Consider the following 8180-nt stretch of genomic DNA (forward strand, 5'->3'; position numbering starts at 1 on the left):
CACCGCTCACAGGCACAGACGATTGGCTCGCGGCTGCCCACCGTGTCAGCAGAGTGAGGGGGAGACCACACAACCACACGACGGTAGATGCACGCAATCCTCTCCCTAATACCCCAGTTTGACGAGCAGACTTTCCACGAACCGTGAAATGTGGTTGGGGTGGGGTTGTCCATAAGAGCAGCGCGTCTTGTCATACATGCGTGTTCTTATCATATGTGTATGACTGTAAACACCAATCAGAGTGCAGCATGCAGTGTTCGCTCGCTAGCATGCAAGCCTGGTGGTCGACACAGCCAGCGCCAGAGCACAACACCGGGCGTGTCGGGTTACAGCCGTTTAAACATGTAAATATGGCCGTTCCCCTGATTACCTGCCAGCCGGCTATAGGTCAGCCCCAGAGGATCGAAGGTGGTCCCGGGGTGGGAGAGAGACAAAAATAAACATTAGCCCGCAAAATTGTAAAACATCCTCCAATGACAACATAAACCCTCGACGATCTTCCTCCAGGGCTCGGGATTGTGTCGGCCGACGGGATTGGTCAGCACAGGTGAGGCACGTTGGAGAAATGGCATGCCTTTCTGCTCCCCAGAAAACGGTCTTTGTTTGCTCCTGACAGCGGGAATGTGTGGCTAAGCAGCCATGTGGCACTTTGAGCACTCAAAAGAGAGTCCCTGTATTTTCCAAATGTGTGTGCACGCACAGTCACACACAAACACACATTCTCTCACACACACACACACACACACACACACACACACACACACACACACACACACACACACACACACACACACACACACACACACACACACACACACAACCAGCTTTGATCTGCTCTCACACACACGATGTAAAACTAGCTGAGAGTTGGATGGTGGGGGGGAGGGTGTGTGTGCGTGTATGTGTGTGTGTGTGTGTGTGTGAGTGTGTGTGTGTGTGTGTGTGTGTGGGGGGGGGGGGGGGGGTAAGTAGCTGCTTGTCCCGGCCCATCTTGTTTTGCTTCTGATGAATTTGGGAATTCCAAGTTATTTACCGAAACAAAAGTAAATACATAAGAAAAAGTAATCCATATATATGTATATATATATATTCTCTCAAGTGCGAGGGTGGATGTGAATAGTGAGTGAGCAGCTCTCGTGTTTTGACATCTCTGCTACTTTTTGTCTGGAACAAAAGGAAGTCATGAAAGCACTTGATAGCTTCTGTCTGTCTTCTGGGACTTTTCATTCTACATTTTCCTCTGAAATGTGATCACATCCGTCTCCTCTTTTCCAAATTAGACATGAAACATTTACTACTGCCTTTCTTTTTGCTTCAGGAGAAATACATCTATTTGCTTATTTTATTCTATTCTATTATGTTTTATCTTCAACCAGCCTGTTATATTGATCTATTCTTAATTGGCTTATGCTCCCCTATTCTGTTCTATTCTACTCTATTCTGTTCTTAACTTGCCTGTGCTCCTCTCTTCTGTTCTAGTCTATTCTATTCTGTTCTATTCTTAACATGCCTATGCTCCTCTAATATATATTCTCCTCTATTCTGTTCTATTCCTAACCTGCCTTTGCTCATCAATTATTTTATCTAGTCTTCAAATGCTAGCAGGTTGCTGATGCCCTCACTGATTAAACATGAAGGCCACACAGCTCCTCTCAAAGGTGGTGAATTACAAACCAAACATCTTCAATGATGAGTGAACTGGGCTTACCTACCAGAGCGAACAACAGTCAAACCACACCAGTTCTAATAAATTGATCCTAAAAACACTGGAAAGTTCAAATGCAGGGGACCCTCCCTTATCCCCTCACCCCCTCTTTCATTTGCGGGGGACAAGAAACAAGGGCTTTGATGTATTATTTTGGTTCTCTGGAGCAGAAAATACTGACATCCACTTGGTCACGGCAGAGGAATCTGGGAAACAAGGCGATGGTAACTCTAGAAAACTTAAATGCAATATGTCCTAAGAGTTGCTCTGGTCTTGGCTGGGTCTGTTTGGAGGCCGCTGAGTGTCGTTGCTTGCATTTGAGATTTGAGGACGGGTGGATTGAAATTCCAAAATGTCTGTCTTTCGGTAAGCAAGGCCCACGCTGCCTCATGGTTCCGAAAAGTAAAAGCAACTTTATTGGGCTGTCTGATGTGATTATACATTTGTATCCCATGGGAAAGGTTGTATAACTGAGAGAACTCGTTAACTGAGTTTAAGAACAAAAGATCTCAAATGAAGAAAGGATTGGAATTTGGTGATCACAAAGTTCAATTAATATGATTGTTATGTTATATAATTGATTATCGACCATCAAATGATGCAAAATGTTTAATAAGTTTGAGGCTCTTAATGACAGATTTGTGCCAAATGTGGTTATAAATGGAAATACTTAGAATACTATTTTTCTATCAATGCATAATAACCGTTTGTGCTTTGATAACTTTTAATACTGTAAGATATTAAACATGCTACCTAAAGACTAGGCTACTCTAGGCCTAGGCCTACAATGAAATCAGAATACGACAAATATACACCGTGTGCTATTTTAACGTGACAGAACTTCAATCTATCACGTCAGAGGAGGTCTACAAAAATATGAGTCGATGGCAAAAGTCCTTTAATCAAAGGCCAGGTTTTCTCATTCTACAAATACCAAGGACGCATTGTTTAGTTAGTCGTTGTGCGAACAAACCGCTGTTTATCAAAAAAAAAAACCGAGCCCTAGGCAGTCTGGCATTACCCTGGGAACATTAATGCCCGATATTGTTGGGCCATATTTGATTCCCTGCCATTTCAATTTGTCTCAGTAAAACACAGCGAGCAGGAGAGTGCACCCCCCCCCCCCCCCCCCCCCCACCCCACCCCCGGGGGCTGTGATCTTAGCGCGGAGTTAGCGAGGTGGGGAGGGCTGGATCCCATTGTGCTTACATATTAGCTGCTAATCCTCCGCCCAAGGAATCTTGTATTCGTTTAATGTGGAAGTTTGCAGATAGATTGTTGTGAGCTCTGTAACGCTGCGGTTTGTAATGCTAGCCGTCATGATACTCTGAGTTTGTTGTTTCAAGGTGAAGGTATGAACCAACCGAGGTGGTGTTCTTGCGGCTCGTCTGGTTCTCGCTCAGGGACGGAGTGATGTTTCTCCCCGGGCCAGGGGGATTTCCTCTGTGCTGCCGAGAAGCACTCCAGGTGAGGACTGGAGGAGGCACTGCTGCTATGGGCGGCTCTGCCCTGCTGCTGCGAACCGCGTTTGAAGTTTACCACCACAGTCTGGATGTAATGCAGTGCACCTCTACTACACCATTTAACTCAAGCTAAGGAAAACGAATCATGTGGTTCGGTTCTATTTCCTCAATACATAAATAAATATAAAACATAAATGAATTTTGTCGATGTTTACAGCGTCCTGCTCCAGGAGAGAGAGAGAGAGAGAGAGAGAGAGAGAGAGAGAGAGAGAGAGAGAGAGAGAGAGAGAGAGAGAGAGAGAGAGAGAGAGAGAGAGAGAGAGAGAGAGAGAGAGAGAGAGAGAGAGAGAGAGCGCGCGCGCGCGCGCGCGTGTGTGTGTGTGTGTGTGTGTGTGTGTGTGTGTGTGTGTGTGTGTGTGTGTGTGTGTGTGTGTGTGTGTGTGTGCGCGTGTGCGCGCGCGCGCCTCCATGTGACTGATCAAATATTATTGATATCCTAGACACTTAGACATTTTATGTTTAAAATCGTGTAAGTGTCAATGTCATAGTCCTAGGCCTATAATTATCGCATTTGAAAAGCAATTCAGTCCGTAAGTTCTTATACCTTCACATGTGTTTGACAGTGTTGGCTGAAGCTGCATGCTGTTCTTCAAAACAGGACTTAAGCAGCACGTTTGAATTGTTTGTGCCCTGAGACTCGCCGAGGCTTGTTCCCGTTTAGCCCTGTGATTTATATAGTGTTACTCTGTAATACGCCCAGATTAATACGTTGTAAGGTAAAACCCTGTTAAGCCTTGTAAAAGGATATCTTTTTGCCACCAATGTAATCGTTTCTGATTATCCATATGCACGCATCTTAATATGCCATGCATTCATTTATTTGTTTTTTTATGCAACATTGAATCTGCATTGCATAACATTGAAATGTTTTCTGCTGATATGCTAGGATTTAAATTACCTGACAGGAATGTTTTGCGTGACTAAGATTCCAATTATTGAATAATCTCTGTTTATTTTCTGCAGACATAATGTTCATTTGCTAAATCCCTTTCTGCTTATTTGCAATGTCCTAATTTCTCATATATATAACATTCAGATGAGATTTTTCCAAGGGTGCACTCTGCTAATAAGGAACCAACACCCTGTGATGCAATTTTTCCGAAATGTTTTTCGTATTCGCTTCATGGTTCAAATCCAACCAATGGTCGCTTTCTTTTTCCCACCTCACGATAACAAACCACATTCTTCTGAGCCCTTGAGAATTTCTGTGGTCACGGGCACAAATAATTAGAGGTGTGCTCCCGGTGCCTGGCTATTGGCCAGAACCTGCCATTGCATCTGCCACTGTGAGCTAAATGTATATGGGCTTCAAATGAGCTGAAATAGCCAATGGACATGCAAGGTTTCATGATAAATTCTTCCTGGCATATCGTTTTTCACCTCAGCCCCTCTGTCTTTAAGTCCCTGCGCTGGTAAGCCCTCTTTTCTCTGCTGCTGTGTTGTTGTTTTACCTGGCGGGGCAGGTGTTAGGGGGGGCGAGGCACTGGAAAAACATTTGATTCCGTAAGCTTGTCATAGAGGAATCCAGTCACTGACCTCCACATCTTGGCACACAATGACAAATGGGTTAGCAATTTTCCGCCTGACTTGGGGCCAACAAAGCACATTTCCACTTTCCCCCCGTAGATAGAGAGAGTACAATCTGGCTCATGACCTCTGCTGCCACCTCCTTAAAGCCGGGGCCGTACACATTATAAAGGATGGACCCCCTCGCCCCCCCCCCCCCCCCCAGAGGGAGGAATACAGAATGGCTTGGGATCCGCTCATGTAAATGATTGGGTTTTTGTTAGGTCCGGGGGATGCTTCATGTCACCCTTTCAATGCATACATGTTCTGTTATTGTTTATGTGGGTTTGCATTGATGCCGATTTGTGTTGCCGTAGTATGTGGAAGCCGATGGAGTTGTGGAGTTGTGCATTTGATCAACGTCATTAAAGGGTTCTGTAAAGCGGTAAGTACATTTAAAAATAAGAATTGAACTTCTTTAGCAATCCCTGACATGCCAAATCAAATATATATTTTGTATTATCTTGTGTAACAAAAGAGACAATTTTCTCTGAAAGGTGAACAGAAGCATTCCAAGGTGCAGCTGTGCGGCTAAAATGTGTTATTATTATTTATGTATTAATTGTTCATTCGCGGCATAGCTAATAAAGCTTGGTTTCCTCTGTGCGCGTGATGTTCTGTGCTGAAAACAAATGAGCTTCTAGCTGTGAAATGCCTAAGTCTATTGAATTATTAATACTTTAATTATGTTACATTGATTTATAGATAGGGTAGGATAGATTGTCTTGTTTATGTCGTGTTTGTTTTCAAACATCTCCTCTCCATGGAAAGGTTCCATGTGAATGCTCACGTCCAATACTTAATTATGTTCAACACTGCTCTCCAATCAATAATCAAATGAACCTCATTGCTCCTCATACACACCACCTTCATCTAATGTCGGACTATACTCAGGGTTGGTCATTCTCAGTGTTTCCCCTGCTGATCGAAGGACTTTTGTGGGAGACCTAGAAGAATGTTTAAAGTGAAAACTATGGAAATAGACCAATTGACCTTTTTACCCCCCCCCCTCCCCGACCCCACACCTTTATAAAGCCTGTGAGAGTGGGGAAGTCTCCTCCGCTGTGTTATTAAGGCAGCTGCTTCTGCCCACAAACCCGTTGGATCTGCTGCACCCCCAGCATCCACCCCGGCAGTGATGGATGGATCCATACATCGACTATTGGCACACATCTATCATTTCGTAATGATGATGAATTATATTGACCTTGTCAAACTGTTTGCAAATCAATATCTTGCTGAGACACTGCAGTGCAGTTTAGGAGGCATACCTGAGGTAGTCACGGTGTAGATAATACAACGAAAAAATCATCAATGTATTGTTCATTTCTGCGTGTGTTGGATGTGTGTTTGTGTGTGTGTTGGATGTGTGTGTGTGTGCGTGTGTGCGCTTGCTAGCATGCATGTGTGTACTTAAGACATTGACATCGTTGTGTGTGCGTTGTTGATCCCTATTTGTATGCCTGCTGCAGCCTAGATGTGTGCGTGCACACTTGTGTGTGGGTGAAATTGCGTGTGTGCGTGCGTCCCGACGGGGGCAGTCCGGCCGGAGAGCGTGAAAAGACGTCTATGTCCTGTAGCGATGAACTGTCACGCTGCTGAGGGGCTAATTGATGCCTCATGCGTTTCAGCGGGCAATTATAGCACCCACATGTCAAGAGCTAATTTGTGGCTTTGTAATGTGGACACATGGGCCAGGGGTAAGGGTGACAAGGCTGTTCCAGGGGGACTAGCAGACTGGTTTGGTCAGCAGATGTGTGTGTGTGTGTGTGTGTGTGGGGGGGGGGGGGGGTGTGTGTGTGGCTTGGGGCTACTGCAGGAGGGGTATAAGTTGGATGTCAAATTCTGTTTGTGTGTGTGTGTGTGTGTGTGTGTGTGTGTGTGTGTGTGTGTGTGTGTGTGTGTGTGTGTGTGTGTGTGTGTGTGTGTGTGTGTCTGTGTGTGTGTGTTGGGGGGGGTTTGTGTATGCATGTGTGGTGTGCATATGTGTGTGTGCTTGTGTGTGTATCTGTGGGGATTTGTGTGCACGTGTGTGTGTTTGTGTGTGTGTGTGCTGGTTTGATGGTGGGGGGTGGGGGTATAGTTGGACTTTGAGGGAAGCTTGACTTGGGTAAACGCCAAATTGGCCGACCAAAAGATATGCTGTCATGCAAACAGCCCACGCAAATCATTTGAGATAAAGTCAGTCCGTACGAAGTAAAGTATTGCCTCTCAAATATAAAAACACCCTGTCTGTAAAGTGTAACGAGTTTGTCAAGCAAGACATGAGGCAACTACTTGTCCGGTTAAAATACTATAATTTCCCCTAATTCTACCCTCGTAATAACTTTGTAAGAGCACTGCATAATTATTGTAATGCCCGTATAGTGGTCTCAAGGACGGTTGGTGGCGATCGCTGCGACTCCTCTTCACATTGTACCTGTGTCGTCTGTCTGTCTGTCTGTCTGTCTGTCTGTCTGTCTGTCTGTCTGTCTGTCTGTCTGTCTGTGGGGGGGGGGGAGGTACAGAGGCCACAGTCTGCCTGTTGTAAAGGTACAGCTTCCTCTGTGTCGTCTCCCAGCCCTCAGGTATGCCTTAATCGACCTGAAAAAAAACCACTGTCACTCACCCGCAGGTGTGGACGGTAATTGCGAACACGAGGCCTCGCAGCACGAAGCCTTGTAAGGATGAAGTTAAGAGGTGAACACAGAGGGGGAACTCAGGGCTGATGCAGCAGCGGCCCTGAACATTGTTGTTATCTGCTAATGTTTCCATGGAGGAGCAAACAGAGGAGCATATTTTCCATTGAGGCTGACAGCTGGGGATGTGCAGTGTCTGTACGCCAGGTATGCAGGCCTAATTGCCGTTTTGCAGAAGGTAGACCACAAATCCTCTAAACCTTAGCAGCAGAAAATAATTCAACCCAAAACATAGACGATATGCCAGTAAATATGGGTAGACATATGTATATAAATAGGACATATATAGATAGATGGATAGATAGATAGATAGATAGATAGATAGATAGATAGATAGATAGATAGATAGATAGATAGATAGATAGATAGATAGATAGATAGATAGATAGATAGATAGATAGATAGATAGATAGATAGTTGAATGGATAGATAGATTGACGGATCGATGGATAGACAGATAGCCAGATAGATAGATGGATAGATGGATTGATAGGAAGAAAGATTGATATAAAGATATAGATAAATAGATATATAGGTAGATAGAAAGATAGATAGAAAGAAAGAGAGCTGCTTTATGTCTCTCCGGGCACCACGGAGAACAGTACAGCGATGAAAGCATCCAAATGTCAAGTGGATGGCGCTATACTTAACACCGCGGATGTAATCCGTATAAACCCTCCTGCAGCGCATAATTTGTGCAGACGGTAA

This window comes from Gadus morhua, chromosome 10 (genome assembly GCF_902167405.1).
Source record: "Gadus morhua chromosome 10, gadMor3.0, whole genome shotgun sequence".
In the NCBI taxonomy this organism is placed as follows: domain Eukaryota; kingdom Metazoa; phylum Chordata; class Actinopteri; order Gadiformes; family Gadidae; genus Gadus; species Gadus morhua.